This window comes from Malus sylvestris, chromosome 5 (genome assembly GCF_916048215.2).
Source record: "Malus sylvestris chromosome 5, drMalSylv7.2, whole genome shotgun sequence".
NCBI classification, from domain to species: Eukaryota; Viridiplantae; Streptophyta; class Magnoliopsida; order Rosales; family Rosaceae; genus Malus; species Malus sylvestris.
The window spans coordinates 5,023,589-5,043,246 of NC_062264.1; the positions used below are offsets into that span (position 1 = coordinate 5,023,589).

The 19,658-nt window shown below is 39.9% G+C and overlaps 1 non-coding gene across 1 annotated transcript; it reads left to right on the top strand.

Moving 5' to 3' along the window:
- The first annotated feature begins 19,444 nt into the window (after positions 1-19,444).
- On the top strand, positions 19,445-19,546 carry LOC126624857 (U6 spliceosomal RNA). The gene has a single exon (XR_007624243.1). It is a non-coding gene; the product is annotated as a U6 spliceosomal RNA (small nuclear RNA).
- The last annotated feature ends 112 nt before the right edge of the window (positions 19,547-19,658 follow it).

Below are 19,658 nucleotides of genomic sequence, written 5' to 3' on the forward strand. Positions count from 1 at the left end.
AAAGTTGTTATGGGTAAGTTAACTAGTTTTTCTGTATTAACCTTCTGGTGCAAAAGGAAGAAGTTCAAGAATGGAATACATAAGGAAAAAGGATCAATCAACAATTAAACTAAAAGAGGTGTAAAGAGACAAAGGAAGTGGCTGGTTACCTTTCATTTTCCGATTTGGAAGTTATTAGAGGGGTGAGGTGAGACATAGAAATTGGGATCTTTCTGTTATGACTATGACCCAATACCAACATATATCACCTCAAATATATTTGCTAATACAAATTATACAATTTGATCAATACCTAACTACTTCAACTTAACATCCATCCTCTGTGCCTTGCCTGTCAACTAAGTTATCGATTCCTAATAATACAATATACTCATGACAGATCTAGCCAATTCTATTTACTTTTCATTGTAAGGCCTATCTTATTTGTAAAACGAATTTGATCCAAATACGATATCAAACTTCAAAAAATAGAAATTAGTTGTGAGGACTACACTATATTGAATTTCAACAATCCGAATTGTTCATTATTTAAGTTACACCTCATATATCATTCTTGCCAAATATTAGCCAAAGCGAAAAATTTTAAGGCATCTAACTGAACTCAAAAAAATTGACGAAAATTATGTTTTAAAAAACATTGAAATTTCATCGTAACAATTAAATAGGCAAATGATTTCATATTAAATTGAATTTTTGTGAGAATAACCTATGAATTGAGTCTTACAAAATAAATAGTTCGAATTATTTAAGTTTGATGTAAAATAAATCCCATAACTAATTCTCATTAAAAAAATATATATATATATATAGAAATCGCCTTTCTTAACGAACCTGTATATATGTACGTGTATAACACTTAAAAGTCAAATTATATAAAATGAAAAAACTCAACATTTATATTTCGATAACAGTGGGCCAGGCTTACCTTTTCTTCTTGTGTAGCACTCATCCAACTGTCTTTCTAACCCACCTACTTTATATTGATTTATTACCTATATTTAAACTATAAAGTGAGTAAAAAAAAAAAGACAGATGAGCGAGCATAGCAAAACTTACATTTGAATTTGACCCAAAAAAAAAAAGAAAAAAAAAAGATTCCACTAAATTAGTTAAAACAACCAAGTAAACAACTCAATTAATCTACTAAACTACCCTATTCATTCTTTAAACAAGTAACAATCAAATGGGTACATTTATCTGTTTAAACTAGTTTTTTTTTTCCTTAAAAATGTGTACAATGAATATTAATTATTTCTCACAAGTATAGAAAGGGTTAAGCTATGGAGACCATCAATTTAAATCGAAAAAAATTATAGTAATAGTTCCTCAATTTTAACTTAATTTGAACAATGATCCCTCAACTAAAAATCAATGATCATTGGTCTCTTTACATATCAAAACATGTAACTATGGTCATTTTTGTCAAGTTCGTCAGAATTTCATTAAAATGAGTCATCTTTGAAAGATCATTGATATAATTAGGTTAAAGTTGAGGGACAATCGCCCTAATTAGGTTAAAGTTGATGGATCATTTCTCAAATTGGATTAAAATTGAGGGACCTTTGCTATAATTTTTCACATTTGGTTTTAAATATTTGCCCCTTGATTCAGCCTCACGTGCATGGCACGTGACTCATTTTGATGGAAGTTCCAACGGAGTTGACGAAAATGACTATAGCTGCACGTTTTAATGAGTTAATGGATCAATGGTCATGAATTTTTAGTTGAGAGATCATTATTACAATTTACTCATTTAAATCACATTTTATATTATACTGATGACAAATTACATGATTTATAAACACGGTCTAAAAAATTAGCCTACCTAATATTACTTGTAAAAAAGTTAAAAAGGTAAGGAATGAAAGAACCATCATGATCTTGAGTCATGGTAGAGGGTGAAAGTGGTATGGACTAAATATAGATATATGGTGTTGACTTGAAGTAATTTATGAAAAAAGAATAATGGAATTGAGCACCCACCAACCTTATTCAAGTTAGATTATCACATTAATTGTCCCTCTGCCAGGTTTGAAAAAAGGTTGACAGAATGCTCGTACGCAGTCGGCAGTCTTTAGGTGAAGAAATTAATTCCGCATTTGTATACCCCTTATTTATGTCTCTTTGCTATTTATTTATATTTTCAACGTCATACATTTGATGCATAAATAAATGTTATCAATCACTGAAGTTATCAATTTCTCACAACAATATTTTTGTTTTTTAATTTTTTTTCTCTATCTTTTAACTTACACAAATTATTTATATATACCATTTCAATTAAATTTCATATGTTGGATGATAACTTCATTATTAAAGAAGATTATAATTTAATCTATAAAAAAAGTTCATATCACATGTAGGTTTTAAGTTTGATAAAAAAAAAATGCAAAATTAGTATCTGGTCCCTATTTCTTAATGTTTATTGACTGAGACCTAACTTAATTTTCAAATTTTGATTAAAGTCCATAGTATTAATGTATAATGAATTTACATGTTTATTACATAATTTTTTATATAAAAATTAGTAATTATTTTAAACTCCTAATTAATTTTCAATTCAAACATTTCCAACATAATAAAAAAAAAAAAGATTAAGTTTGTACCTATTAGTTTTTTTTTTCTTAAAAAAGATTCTCAATTTTTTAATCTTAAATGTGCCCATTCATATAAATTTTCAATTTTTTTTTTTAAATCTAAAAAGTACCCATTCTTAAATATACCAATTTATTATATGTAAAATGTACCTTTTTTTAATATAAAATCCATTCAAAATTTTTAATTCATTTATAAACTTATATGGGTATATTCTTTTTCGTTGATTTGAGAATATATCCATGTCAAGTTTGATCGAATAAATTTACTAATGTTATTAAGCCTGATATCTTCTTTTTTTTCCTATGGTTTTGAAGAATGTACTCATGTTTTGGTACAATAAATATTTTTTGTTAATTTTGGTGAATGTACCTATATATATATGTGACACACCCCGACCTGGAATGTCCACTAGGACTCCGAATCGAGCTGTGCTAGCCGACACTTGGAAAGTGATGAAGCCATAAAGTGTGATGATGCGGAAATATTGTGAATAAATTTAAACCTAAGAGTGCATAAATACCAAAGTGCACAAGTGAGTGGGAATGAACCCACTTCACACATGATGTTAGAGCATAAGGTAGTACAGAAGATTGAATTAAGAATCGTACCCTCGAATAATCTCCAATACTAAGAATCGTCATGATTCCTCGACGATAAGAAAGCTCAGCTAAGAAGACCTGAAGGGTGAAGACAAGACAAAGGTGAGTGGCCCAGTAAATAAAATTTTAATAAAAATCATATAAATTTCTATTACCTCTCGCTACAACACCTGTATAATTTCCAGACTTAGAATATAAAAATATACATCTACATATATATATATATATATATATATATATCAATTCAAGTCATGCTTCACATATTTATAATCATATGCTAACTTATCGCATATTCATCACGTCTGCTAGCTCATCACGTATTCACCACATATGCTAGCTCATCACATATATTCATTATATATATGCTAGCATTTCATCACATATCCAATCGTAAATATATGCTAGTAATTCATCACATATCCCATCATAAATATATACTAGCATTTCATCACATATCTCATCATAAATATATGCTAGCATCTTATCATATATCATCACATATATGCTAGCATCTCCTCACATATCATCACATATATGCTAGCATCTAAGTCGGAGTCACCTCTAGTGACCTATACGACATATTCATATCTCATCACATATCTCATCAGCTCAACTAATACCGTATCCTTACTTGAACTTACCTAAACTTACTTGAACTTACCTGTGTATTATGTGTTGACCTTTTCACTTCAGAGCGTTCACAATAATTATGTGCCAGGAATATACGTATGGATATGCCATGATGAAATCTAAACTTAAAACATTTCATACTATTTCCAGATATATAAACATGTAAACAATTGGTCTAGAATGTCTAAACTGTAGTGCCCCATTCCCAAACTATTTACTTTTAAGAGTAATCATCGATGATAAGCCTAATTAAACACTAGTTAAATTAACTATCAATTAATTCCCTTTCCTTACTTCAATTTCTTGATTATTCACGCACTGATTTATGATCAACATTTAACCACTAAAACATAGGGTCAACTCTTATACTCTTTCCACCAATGTCCCTCAAACTACTCAATTTCCCAAACTAGACTATTGTCTCGATTATTCATTCTCACTTATTATATAGCTGCATCTAACATCTTGTTAGACTACATATGTACCCTAAACAGGGATCAAGCCATTCGTAGTTCGTATTAATCATTTATAGTAATACACATATAGATATATCACGATGAAATCTAAACTCAACTATCTCATAGTATTTTATAACATATATATATATATATATATATATATATATATATATATATATGTCATGGCATAACATTCTCAGTTTTTATTTAAAAACATTTATAGAATTTTCAATCATGAAAGAATATGATAAGCAAGGAAAATCCACTCACATGGAGTCTGTGCTACAACTTCCTAGCACAAACATCGGGGCATCACAAACGATCGGCGCCTGTGACCAAGGCCAATTTGGCCTGTAAAGGCTCCAATTTCATCAAAACCCGTGCGGACCTTAGAACTTGGTGTGCTTCAATTCGACCTCCAAACTTATTTCAATGCCTCCACCACTGCTTAGGCTTTGTTCCTGGGTTCAAGGGGAGTCTAATGGTGGTGGTTGATGGGATTTACTTCAGAAATGGTGGATTGCCGCCTCCCCACCTCCAGCTCACTCCCGTGAAAAACCTTTCAATTACTCTCAAATTCCTTCCAAATTTGGGTGATAATGGGAAAAGGAAGGGTTAGATGATGATTGGGAGTGGTGGCTTGGTCCAATTCGTGAGAAATCTGGTGGAAAACCACCGGAAAATATGGATAAATGGACTGGGTTTGCACGGGTCACGGGTTGGGAACCCGTTTCCCCCCTTTTTCCCCCGTTCTTCACTCTCCCTCCTTTCCCTAATTTCTTCTTCCTCTGATTGGTCCTCACTTCTCTCTTCTTTCTAGTTGGCCGAACTCCTCCCTCTCTCCTGTTTCGATTGGGCAGCTCTGCCCAGTTCTTTCTCCTCTCCTGTTTTCCCCTCCTTCTTTCCTCATTTTCCCACTCTTTTTAAATCACTTAAAAATGATAAATAAAATAGATACCTTAGAAAAACATATAAAAAAATATATAAGTAGTGACCAAACCAAAAGTACTTCAAGAAAACGCTAATGAATTAATTCATACACTTCGCTATATGTTGATCAACGAAAGTCAATACCCCCGCCTCTAAGGGTATTTTCGTAAAATCATGCTTTTAAAATTAATAGAACTGTAAAATTTGGGACGGGTTGTCACATATGTGTGGGTGTGTGTGTGTGTGTGTATATATATATACACGCACACAATATAATAAAGAGTATAATTTATATCTTATTATTTTTAATCCCACAAATTATGGGTTTTATTTAAAATCTCATTAATATAAAAAATTACAAATTTCAATTTTTAATTGTAATTAAAAAAATATAGTAACTTACATTATTACATTAATGTCAGAGACTTCGATAAAAAACTAAAAACTATTTCAGTCAAAAAATATTAATAGCTAAGGATCGTATCCAAAGTGTCCCTCAAAAAAATTTATGTTTTAAGTGGCAGTTTAAAGGTCCGTTTGGTATTGTTTTTCTCACAAAAAACTGTTTTACTTCAAAGTTAAGCATAAAAAGTGTTTAGTAAAAATAAAATATTCTACTTATTTTCAAAGTAATGACCTCCAAACAACAACTTTTAAAATTGCTTTGAAAAACTACTTTCATAAAAAAGTGGAGCTAAGCCTTTAATGAGTATTTTCAATTCTTTCACGAAACTAAGCTTCGACAAGCCAACACACAAGCTTAACCCGGTACAAGTTTGAACTGTTTCGAGCCAATTTGTAGCCCTAAACTACCACCATACCCCCACCATTGTCGTTTCCATTACTACCGTCGCGCCCTTTGCTACACCACCATCTTCGCCACCACCTACGACTGCAAACCACCAACATGACACCATCACATAATCACCACTACCATCATTGCCACTGCTGCCGCTATCACCACCACAATCACAATCACCACAACTTCTGTTGCCACCACTGCTACCTCTACACTTCAATGGTCTCACCTAATTATTGGCAGTACCACTATGTTCCCCCCTTTTAGGTACCACTACCACCATCACCATCACCATTGCCTGTGCCATGACATCATCCCGACTACCATGTTTATTTTTGTCATTATATACAATTAATCACTTTTATATTAAAATTTACTAATGCTTTTACAATGCTTTTCATACACAATGCTTTTTAAAGTACAGTTTATCAAATTTTCAACTGGTTTATTTTACAACATGTTTGTACCATACTTGACCAATCCCGAAACTACTGAGCACCGGTCAACGTTATACCGTTAAGGACCCAGAAGAGCTTCCCTTCAACCAGGAGGCCAATCACAATGCGACACGTGTCGACATCAGAAGCCAATCACAGCACGACACGTGTCAACATCAGAAGCCAATCACAACACGACACGTGTCAATGTTAGAACAAAACTAGAAACTCTCTTCTATAAATAGGGATCATTCTCCCACAATAATCTCTAATGTCATTTTGTACTAAACTATTCACTAGAACTCACAAAATGAGAGCTTGAACCTATGTATTTGTGTAAACCCTTCACAATTAATGAGAACTCCTCTACTCCGTAGACGTAGCCGATCTGGGTGAACCACGTACATCTTGTGTTTGCTTCCCTGTCCCTATTCATTTATGTACTTATCTTCACTAGTGATCGAAGCAACCAAGCGAAGGTCACAAACCTGACACTTTCTGTTGTACCAAAGTCCTCGCTGATTTTGTGCATTAACATTTGGCGCCGTTTGTGGGAAACGACACTTATTCCCACTCTCTTCAGCTTTGTCAAGCTGGTTTCCACTGCTCGTACACTTTCTTTTGGCCAAGCATCTCTCTCCGACATGGGGAGTGAAAGAAGCCATAGCACACAGAATGACACCCCCATTGAACCTAGTATGAAGCAACGAAAGCAGGAAGGAAATAGAGTTACTCTTCAAGCTAAAGTTGATGAGTTAGAAGCTCAGAACAACAAGATAGTGATGAGGAACGAGGTCCTCCAGGAGCAGTATGAAAAACTTTTTGAGATGCTTCACGAGGCTAGGCATGCTCAAGCACACAAGCTCGTCGCCCCTGCTGAGGTCAACAATCATCTGAATGCCCCCCAACACGGAGGGTCACCGATATCCAACACGGACATCCCTGATAGGGATCGAGCTACACATCAATGTGATAATCAACATGAGACTTCTATCAACCCAGCTGCTTCAACCCGAAGTAGAAGGAGTAGAGGAAAGCACCTCCTCACAGAAGGAGTGGAACGATCAAAAGCCGTCTATCGCGATTGTCGAGACTTCCTAAAGCAACGTCGAGAGAATCCCATCCACATAAGCTCGAAGATCAATGACCCAAGAGTTTCTGAAAGACTCGGTCCTCTCCCACGACCCAGGCCAGCAGTTAATCTAGGGAATGGGCAACAAGTCCCAGAAGAACATGAAGGTACAGGGGACTCGGAAATGTTCCGACATACTCACTCTAGGAGTCAGTGTGACGAGTCCAAGGAAAAATCATGCTATCTTGATCAAACTTTCCTACTTCCAAGAGGCGATGGGGACTTACGGAAGAAAACTTCAGTGATGCACGACTCCACTCAGGACCCCTTCGTCCTACAGCTCTTGGAGGAAGTAAACAAGTTGAAGGCTGAACGTCAAGCCGAGATACCTGACTGGAACCAACCCAGGCCTGGCCCCCTCACAAGAAGGATCCTCAACACCCCCTCCAAGCGAAGACAAAGCAGAAGCTTGACTTACAACTCTATACTGGAAGGGAAGACCCGATTGAACACCTTAACCTTTTTGAGTCCACCATGGTATACCGGAGACACACCGATGAAGAACGGTGCCTTCTCTTCCCCTCCACCCTCTCTAGCGGAGCTTTAAATTGGTATTGCTGTCTTCCACCCGAGACGGTAGACTCATTTAAAGAGTTGAGGAAGTTGTTTGTCTCTCAACACATCTTCCAGACCGATCGCTTGCATTCCGCAGATGACTTGTACACTATTCGCCAGAAGCCGGACGAGTCATTACTAAAGTATGCTGGCCGCTTCAGCCATGAGTATTCCCGCTGCGCTGAGGCAGATGACAAGACCGCCCTCAAGGCCTTCACGGCAGGCTTACGTGACTGTTTCTTCAAGTACATGATTAATGCCAACACTTGGAAGACTTACTCTGAGGTGATGGCACAAGCTTACAACCATGCCTCTGCCGAGGCAAGGACATATCAAGGGAAACCCCCTACAGTCACCCCTTATTAACAAGTAGGGAGTGGAGGCCAGATCCAACCGAATGAAAAGACCTCAACCTTCCAAACGGTAGCAGCACACCCCCTGACCTCATTTAATGCTTCGCCAAGTCAGCAGACATATCAATCCCAAGGAAAAAGGAAAGATTTCCATCCTCACCAATCTCATTTTAATAAAAAGAATAAGGGGCACTATCGCGATAACTCAGTATATCGTCCAATAACCCCCATCCCCAGGTAGTCAACGCAGTGGGCCAATCGCGTGTCAAGACAGGCCCTACCCCGAGATATGAGACATACACACCTTTGAACGCTACATGCGCGACCATCTACCCCAGTATAGCTTACCTGATACCAAAGCCAAAGCCAAGGCAACCAGATTACAAGTCCACGAAGAACACGGGCGTGTTTTGCTGCTACCACGAGTATAATGGCCATGACGGCGAGAAGTGCATCATCCTCTGTGATCATATCGAAGCTTTGGCACGTGAAGGAAAAATTGATCAGTTCCTCCTTCACCCTCCAAGGGATAACCGTAACCAACGCCAGGTGAATGTGATATACTCCATAAGCGGCGGCACACCCATGTCTGAATCTTCCAATAGGGCCATGAAAAATAGTGAACGAACTTTGAGACATGGCCATCAAGTGTTTCACGTGGAAGACATCAGGGGAGGCAAGTATCAAAAACCTAACTGGGATCCAATATGTTTCTACCCTGAGGAAGAAAGAGGTATCATCTACTCTCACAACGATCCGCTGATTGTGGAGGCTCACATAGCAAATTTTGATGTGAAACGAATCTTGATAGACACAAGTGCTTCAGTCAATATCATGTTTGCTGAAGTTTTCAAGGCACTTAATGTAGCTGAACACTTGCTCGATCGCTTTATTTCTCCTCTGATAAGCTTCTCTGGCGATATCGTGCAACCTTTAGGGAGTATACACTTACCCTTCACCATTGGTACATGCCCCTACACAGCTACTATTACCACTAACTTCCTAGTGGTCAATTGCCCGACGGCATACAATGTCATCTTTGGGCGCACATGCATCAATGATCTAAAGGCCATGGTATCCACACATATGTTGTTGATGAAGTTTCCAACCCCTTTCGGCAATGGATACATCAGGGGAGATCAACTTAGTGCTCGATCATGTTACAACACTTCAGTTAAGCAACAACACCTGCATGTCCCCAATGAGACCCTCTCTATACATAACCAGGTAGTAAAGACCAGTCCAGATGAAGCCAACTCGGATCTTCATGATGGCAACAGTCAACCTGATGACCCTCGAGATGACTCATTCACCCAGCAAGCACAACCCGCTGAAGAGTTAGAGAATGTCTCTATCTTCAAAGACCATCCAGATTGCATGGTTAAGATTGGCACCACTTTGTCACCACCCCTTCGGTTGTCGCTGATCTCCTTTTTGCAAGAGAACGCCGAGGTCTTCGCTTGGTCATATAAAGATATGCTGGGCATCTCTCCCGATATCATCTGTCACCACTTGAGAATTGATCCCAAGACCAAACCAGTAAAACAGAAGTGAAGATCTTATGATGTTGAATGATACGAGGCGATGAAAGCAGAAGTTGAAAAACTCAAGGACATAGGCTTCGTCCGTGAAGTCAATTACCAAACATGGGTAGCAAATGTTGTTATTGTTAAGAAAAATCCGACCAAGGAAAGTCTCCTGCTTCAAAAGGTCTTGTGGAGAATGTGTGTCGACTACACCAACCTAAACAAAGGATGCCCGAATGATAGTTTCCCCCTTCCTCTCATTGATAGACTTATAGACTCTACGGCAGGGTGTGAGCTCTTGAGCTTCATGGACGCTTATTCAGGATACAACCAAATCCTCATGAACCCCTCAGACCAAGAACACACAGCCTTCACTACTAACATGAGACTATATTGCTACAAAGTCATGCCTTTCGGCCTAAAGAATGCAGGAGCAACTTATCAGAGACTGGTCAATTTAATGTTCGCCGAACAGATTGGGAAGAGCATGGAAGTTTACGTTGATGATATGCTAGTCAAGAGCAAACATGCTGACCAACACATCACCAACCTATCTGAAACTTTCACCATTCTAAAGAGGTATCGAATGAGGTTGAACCCCAACAAATGTGCATTCGGCGTGGGATTTGGCAAATTCTTAGGCTTCATGATTAGCCAACGAGGCATTGAAGCTAACCCCGAAAAGATCAAAGCAATTCTCGACATGAAAGAGCCAGTAACTTCAAAAGACATCCAAAGCCTTACTGGCAAGGTGGCAGCCTTAACCAGATTCATCTCTAAGGCCACAGACAGATGTACTCCTTTCTTCAAAGCACTCAAGGGAAATAAGAAGTACATTACATGGACGAAGGAATGTGCCAAGGCATTCAGGAACCTCAAAGAATACATGAGTAAAGCCCATCTGCTCTCCAAACCAGAAGTTGGTGACACTCTCATTATCTATCTATCGGTCTCGGCTTCAGCAGTCAGTTATGTTCTTATCCGAAAGGACAGTGGTGTCGAACGGCCCGTCTACTACGCTAGCAAGGCCCTACAAGATGCGGAGACACGATACTCCAACATTGAGAAATTAGCTCTAGCATTGGTCATGTCTGCTTGAAAACTTTGCCCTTATTTCCAAGCACACACCATCATCGTGCTTACCAATCACCCTCTTCGACAGATACTCCAGAGTCCTGACACGTCTGGGCGAATGATCAAATGGGCAATAGCATTGGGTGAGTTTGACATCTCCTACCAACCAAAACCAGTCGAAAAAGGTCAAGCAGTAGTAGATTTCATCGCCGACTTCACATATCCTGTTGACATTGCTTCTACACTTGAAGCAATAGCTTCATTACCATCGGAAACTCAAAAGATAGAATCAACAACCCCAGCATGGAGTCTGTATGTTGATGGCTCATCCAACCAACAGGGTTGCGGAACAGGATTAGTCCTCATTACCCCTGACAAAGTGGCGATAGAATACGCTATTCGTTTCAAATTCAAGGCATCGAACAACGAGGCCGAATACGAAGCCCTTCTATCAGGCTTACGTTTGGCCAAACATCTTGGAGTTAAACAAATTGATATCTTCAGTGACTCCCAATTAGTGGTCAACCAAGTCACGAACAACTTTGATGCTAAGGATAGCTCCATGGCAGCATATCTTGCGCAAACACGACTTTTGCTCAAGCACTTCCACTACCAGATCACTCAAGTTCCTCGAGCGGCAAATAGTCATGCAGACGCTTTGGCCCGCCTCGCCTCGGCAGTGGAAGACAAGATTGGGAGAAAAATTCATGTCGAATTGTTGGCAGCACCAAGCACCATGGTCGCAGAAGTGTGCAATTTACAACAAGGAGATAGTTGGATCACCCCAATTTATAAATTCCTGCCCATGGCACCCTCCCAAATGACAAAGTCCAAGCTAAGCAGATTCGATAAAAGTCTGTTCGCTACCTGATCATTAATGACCAACTCTACAAGCGTGGTTTTACCCTGCCCTACCTAAGATGCCTTACATCTGCGGAGGCAGAAATTGTCCTTCGGGAAATACATGAAGGAGTCTGCGGAGATCATGCTGGGTCTAGATCTCTAGCACACAAGACTTTTCGCCAAGGATACTATTGGCCAACACTCCACCAAGATGCCATCAGAATATCTCGCTTATGTGATAAGTGTCAACGCTACGCAACTATCCCTCACTCCCCTCCCGAGCCGCTCACTCCTATGATCAGCCCTTGGCCCTTGGCCTAATAGGGACTTGATTTGATCGGCCCAATGCCTGCAGGGGAGGGCAAGGTCCGCTATGCAATCGTTGCAGTTGACTACTTCACAAAGTGGGCTGAAGTAGAACCCTTGGCAACCATTACTGAGGCAAAAATAGAAGACTTCGTATAGAAGAACATCATCTGCAGATTCGGCATTCCCAATGCGATAGTCACGGACAATGGGCGGCAGTTCGACAACAAGAACTTCAGGATGTTCTGCTCTAAGTTCAACATCAACTTATGTTTGGCCAGAATTCGTACCCCAAGTTCTTTGGTTATACCGCACTTCATATCGAACTTCCACATGAGAAACTCCATTCTCACTTGCTTTTGGTACATAAGCAGTTGTCCCGGTTGAGCTTGAGCAAGCAACATACCGAATCCAGAACTACATGCAGAGTGAAAACGACAAACAACTCACCCTCAACCTGGATCTAGTCGAGGAACACAGAAATCAGGCTCACCTGAGGAATGTCGCCTACAAGCAGCGCATCTCCAACTACTACGACTCAAGGGTCAAACCTCGCTCCTTCAAAGTGGGAGACTGGGTACTGAAGAAAAGATTACTCTGTGATAGAGTCCCGAGTGAAGGAACATTCAGTCCTAACTGGGATGGACCGTTCGAGGTTGTCGGCATCAGCCGCCCTGGCTTCTACAAGCTCAGAAGCTCCGACGGCAAGACTCTTGGCCATTCATGGAATGCTGACCACTTGAAGTACTATTACAAATAGACTCACATTGTACAAGTGTTAAGCTACAGCTGTTCGGCATCCTATGTAACAAAGACCATTTGGTATGAATTCAATAAAGAGGTGATTTAGCCAACTCGGCCCTAAACTCTTTTACATTCTGAGCAATAAAACACTCAAGTGTTGAAGCTTCAACGTAAATGTTTCCAATACAAAACAAAATCTAAGTATGTGTCAACAAGACTATACAAAGGATCTACATCATACATTCCAACACATTCATACATAAACATCATACATTCCAATACATTCATACATAAACATCATACATTCCAACACATTCATACATAAACATCATACATTCCAATACATTCATACATAAACATCATACATTCCAACACATTCATACATAAACATCATACATTCCAACACATCCATACATAAGCCAACTGTGCTTCGAAAGGGTTCAACACACTTTGTGTCATTCGACATTTGCCACAATGTGCCTCGACACCTTGCCCTTATTCTCACCAACTAGGTGATGAAGGAACTCACCTTCGTGCCACCAACTAGGTGATGAAATGTACAACCCGTACTCTAATATTATTTGGAAACTTGCCACCCTTATCACCAATCAGGTGAAGAAGGAACTCATCTTCATGCCACCAACCAGGTGATGAAATGTACAACGCGTACTCTCTTTCATGCCACCAACCAGGTGATGAAATGTACAACGCGTACTCTCCTTCATGTCACAAACCAGGTGATGAAATGTGATGAAAGGTGATTAAGGAATTCATATTCGTACCACCAACCAAGTGATGAAAGCAACCCACCATTCATTCCACTAACCAGAAGACGAGTGGTACAACTTGTACATGTGAACTCCTAGCATTCACAAATAATAAAAAACCCTCAAGCTTTACAACTCAACTAGGGGAACACTTATGCCTAACATGAGCTATAGTCACCAACAAAGTCTTATTGCAAGCCAACAATGGCTTCAGTGCATGGTATACGAAGATCAAGCTCTTCAGCCCTCTTGCATCTGCTTCAGACGTTTCTCCTCTGTAACAATGCAAACACTACAACTCATAGAAAGCTTCACACGCTCTTGATCAAGACTGTTCGAAGCAAATTCAATTTATATGGTTCATCCAAACCTTCGACTATTACAAGATGTGGCTTGCATCACAATCTCTCGCTCAACAATGTGGAAGCAAAATTTGTATACGTTGTCTCTCCCACATTTTCAAATTTCTAGTTTTCCCCAAAAAAAAAAAAAAAAAAAAAAAAAAAAAAAAAAAGAGGAAATTGGAAATTGGGAAATTCAACAAAGCTTCATCAATGGAGGACAAATATCAATCTCAAAAGCTTCGCACTATCTTCATCAAGATAGTGTGAAGCAAAATCAATTTATGGTGCCAACAAAAGCTTCATCAATGGAGGACAAATATCAATCTCAAAAGCTTTGCACTATCTTCATCAAGATAGTGTGAAGCAAAATCAATTTATGGTGCCAACAAAAGCTTCATCAATGGAAGACAAATATCAATCTCAAAAGCTTCGCACTATCTTCATCAAGATAGTGTGAAGCAATATCAATTTATGGTGCCAACAAAAGCTTCATCAATGGAGGACAAATATCAATCTCAAAAGCTTCGCACTATCTTCATCAAGATAGTGTGAAGCAAAATTAATTTATGGTGCCAACAAAAGCTTCACCTATAAAGCTTCAACCCCAAAGCTTCACCTATAAAGCTTCAACACCAAAGCTTCACCTATAAAGCTTCAACACCAAAGCTTCACCTATCAAGCTTCAACCCCAAAGCTTCACCTACAATACAAAATTTCAACACCAAAACATATAAAAGCTTCACACACTCTTCATCAAGATAGTGTGAAGCAAAATCAATTCATGGTGCCCAACAAAGCTTCACCTACAAAGCTTCACCTACAAAGCTTTAAAATATATATATATATATATATTATTTTTTTTTTTTCTGAAATTCGAAAATTCAAAAATCCGGAAATTTGAAAATTCAAAAAAAAAAAAAAAAAAAATTGCCTAGGCCTCCTCTTCTTTGGGCCTAATAACTTTCATAACAAATATATATGAAGAAGGAGTTTTGGGCTACCACTTAGAAAGGAAATGCCTCATTCGTCAACTCCCTCGACCAGAGACTTGGGGGACTCCTACCATATGCTACTGCACCTTGATACTCGGAAGTCTCACGACCATTCAATGACTTGGATTTTTCAAGTCTCCAAACGAGTAGTTTTCCTCACTCAGGAAATTAAGGGAGCACTACCTCAACCTACATGCTTCACTCACAAAGTTTCAACATACAAGCTTCAACAAAAGGAAAAATTCAAAGAACTTAGTGAAGAAGGCCTTGGTGTATTTAACACAATGCGTTGAAATGAAGCAAATCTTGTTTATTGATATTTCCAATAAGTTACAAATATATACATATACATGAATCAAAATAAACAAACAAGAGGGAGCCTTCACAAAGGTTGCTCAAGGGAAGTCTCAGCAGTCGGTAGAGCCCCAGAAAGAGAAAGCACCGGAGGGTGGTTATCCGGAGCCTCAGTACTGGACAGAACCCCAGAAGGAGGAGGCATCAGAGGTTGATCATTTGGAGCTTCATTACGCGGTACAGCCCCAGAAGACGACGACAATAAATGCCTTTGGAACAAACCCACAAACCGCTGATGATCAAGTAAAACATGACCATCAGATTCCTTCATCTGGTCAAGCTTCCTCTTCATGTTTGTAGCATAGTCATGTGCGAGCCGGTGCAACTGTTTATTCTCATGCTTGAGCCCTCTAATCTCTTGTTTGAGACTCATCACTTCAGCAGCCAATGATTCAACTTGGCGGGTTCTAGCAAATAGGCGTTGGGCCATATTAGACACAAAAGCTGCACACTGAACACTAAGAGCCAGAGAATCCTTAACAGCCAACTCATCAGACCGTTTGGAAAGTAGTCTGTTATCTTTGGGAGTGAGAAGGTTCCTGGCCACCACCGCAGCGGTCATATCATTCTTCATCACAGAATCCCCAACGGTAAGAGGACCAGTAGGGGATATGAAAGATGGGCGCCATATGTTATCTGAAGAAGGTGTGGCTGTCTCTTCTCCAAGGTTCAAGTCAAAACGACGGTCGGAAGGGCCAGACATTTTCAAAGGTGTTGAAGAAGGAAGAGGTCAGACAAATCAAGATCTTAGAAGTGCAAGAAGGGAGCTTCTACTGGTGGAGATTCAAGTGTGCTGTGGAACTTAATGCCAACCTCTATAAAAATCTGCACTTGACGGAGCTTCAGAAATCGAAGAGGCGTTTGCTTTCTCGAAAGCTGAGCTGCTCAGAGACCACGAGGGCCGATCTCAGAAATCGAAGAAGCACCTGCTTTTTCAGCCTCGTCAGCACCTGTCACATGCACACTCAGCTTTGCGGAAATTACGGGCAATCTGTCGAAGATTTCTGGTGAAGTAGAAAGCACGTGAATCTTACTGTTCAATCACCACTCTCCACATGCACCATCAACTCCTCGGGTACCACATATAACTTTGCCAAAGATCTCTGACAAAGTTTAGGCATGAGAATTTCGAAGTTCCAGCTACCCTACTATTACCCACAAGGGTAAAGGAACAGCACCACTGCTTGACAACTGGAAAGTCCCTATGTGTGTCGACCTCCGTGTTCTGTGGCAAGACAGGCTGGCAAGAACGTCCAACCTTTACTCACATTCGAGAAAAGACTCCCAACATAATTATTTTCTCAAAAATCGAAGCGGCACCGCTTTCCGAATCTCGAGAGCCAGATGCCCGACGGGATTGCTTGTTCGAAAACCGAAGAGGCACATCTCTCATAACTTCGAGAGCCAGATTTCCTTAGATAAAGCTTGTCTGTAATCTTCACACGCAACATCAGCTTTCCAGATACCACATACCACTTTTTCAAAGTGCTCTGACAAAGTTAAAACACGTGAAGCTGGCAGCTCCCACTACATTGTTGTGACCAAGAAGGGTAAAGGAATAGCATTACTACTTGTTATTGGGAAATCTCTATATACATCGACCTCCCTCCTCAACGGACAGGTAAACCTGCAAAAATGCTCAACCCTTTCTCGCATTCGAGAATGCACCCTCAACATAACCTCTCGAAATACTCAGCTTTATTTCCCCCCGATAATACCTCAGCAAATAAGCCACACCAAGAACAAGAGTATCTCATATCATCAGGGTCGAAAGCAAGAGTATCCCATATCATGCTTTCTCCCTGTCCTTGTCTTCGTCCTTGTCCACACCTGCAGGACAAAGAGAAAGAGAGCAGTCAGTCGGAACCTGAAATCAAACCTCCAATCTGGAACTGACTGCCTGAGACCTTTGCCTGGTTGCTTACTTAGCATTGCTCTCAAGAACTCATCCTCAACTGCTGTCAAGGTCATGAATTATATCGGCACATACCTCATGACAGTTGATCAGATATTGGCTCTTTACACTGAAGCTGCCAAGCGTGGATGAGTCACTATGAAGGAATGTTCTGAATGACCATTTAAATGCAAAGGTTGCACACCACTTCTGCCATGCAAAAGATTGAAGCAGAAGGTTCAACGGTGAGCTGAAACAGATCACTACAGCACGACACCTTTCCATACCACATTCATTATTCCGTCAACAGCAAAAGTATCCCATATCATCAAGGTCGAACGTACTCTAGATTTGATGGACTTGTTTTGACCCTCAAATTCTTGAGTCGGCCTTATACTCTGAAGGGAACCAGAAAACCCTCCAGCACAGTTCAAGAATAAGCCTGTGGAAAGTTACTTCTTCAAAAGCAAAAATATCTCATATCATCTCTTCTCCATTTGCTTCTCCTTATCCTGGCAGCTGAATGAGAGACAAGGAGAAGGAGAACAATCAACCGGAAGCCGAAGTCGAACCTCCGATCCTGGGTTGCTTGCTTGGAAGTTTGACTGCTTACCTTGTCTGTCACCTCTTTCGACATATCTCCTAGCTCGGCGACTTGGGGGACTCCTACTATAGGGTTTGTATCGCACTTGACCAAGCCCGAAACTACAAGTCGAACCTCCGATCCTGGGTTGCTTGCTTGGAAGTTTGACTGCTTACCTTGTCTGTCACCTCTTTCGGCAGATCTCCTAGCTCGACGACTTGGGGGACTCCTACTATAGGGTTTGTATCGCACTTAACCAAGCCCGAAACTACAAGTAAGCTTCAAGTGAAATTAATACATTACCTTGTGCATCTTCATCGGTTAAAGATACCACCCATGGATGGAGGAAAAGTACTTCCAGAAAAGATGCCACATCTACATATGAGACAGATAAGACACGTGAAAATGATACCACACTTCAGTACTTAGAAGTTTCGTGATTACTCAATGGCTTGGATCTTGCAAGTCCCCAACCGATGAGCTTCCCTCACTCGGGAACTTAGGGGAGCACTGTTTGTACCATACTTGACCAATCCCGAAACTACTGAGCACCGGTCAACGTTATACCGTCAAGGACCCAGAAGAGCTTCCCTTCAACCAGGAGGCCAATCACAATGCGACACGTGTCGACATCAGAAGCCAATCACAGCGCGACACGTGTCAACATCAGAAGCTAATCACAACACGACACATGTCAATGTTAGAACAAAACTAGAAACTCTCTTCTATAAATAGGGATCATTCTCCCACAATAATCTCTAATGTCATTTTGTACTAAACTATTCACTAGAACTCACAAAATGAGAGCTTGAACCTATGTATTTGTGTAAACCCTTCACAATTAATTAGAACTCCTCTACTCCGTGAACGTAGCCGATCTGGGTGAACCACGTCCATCTTGTGTTTGCTTCCCTGTCCCTATTCATTTACGTACTTATCTTCACTAGTGATCGAAGCAACCAAGCGAAGGTCACAAACCTGACACTTTCTGTTGTACCAAAGTCCTCGCTGATTTTGTGCATCAACAAGTGTAATTATTGGCTTATTCCTTTACAAGTAAACATTCTTATATTCATATTAATCACAGTTCTATACGTGTGCATAAAATTTTCTTTTATATTTTTATCAATTATTTTATATGAGTGAGTCAAACTGTTACTTGAAAGAATGAGAAAAATGAGGAATGAGCCAACTATGGTATAAATTTGCATATTTGATCCACGACCAAAAGGACAAAATGTCATATCCCGGTCCGGACCCCACCACATCTCAGGCTCGACTCTGCCGTAGCATGATATTGTCCGTTTTGGGCCCCGACTACGCCATCAAGGTTTTGTTTCTAGGAACTCACACGAAAACTTCTCAATGGGTCACCCATCATGGGATTGCTCTCGCGCGAACTCGCTTAACTTCGGAGTTCCTACGGAACCTGAAGCCAGTGAGCTCGCTCCCAAAAGGCCTCGTGCTAGGTAGAGATGAGAATATACATATAAGGCTTACAAGATCCACTCTCCCAGGCGATGTGGGATGTTACAGGACATCCGATAAAATTGGAACGATATAGAGAAGATTAGCATGGCCCCTACGCAAGGATGACACGCATAAAACGAGAAATTGTGGTTTTATGTTTTATAAATGCCATGCCATAATTAGTTTACATTTTAGTATGTGATTTAGTACAACCTTGCACAGTGTTGCACACCAATGCGGAGGCTAAGGTAAGTTCAGGTAAGTATATAA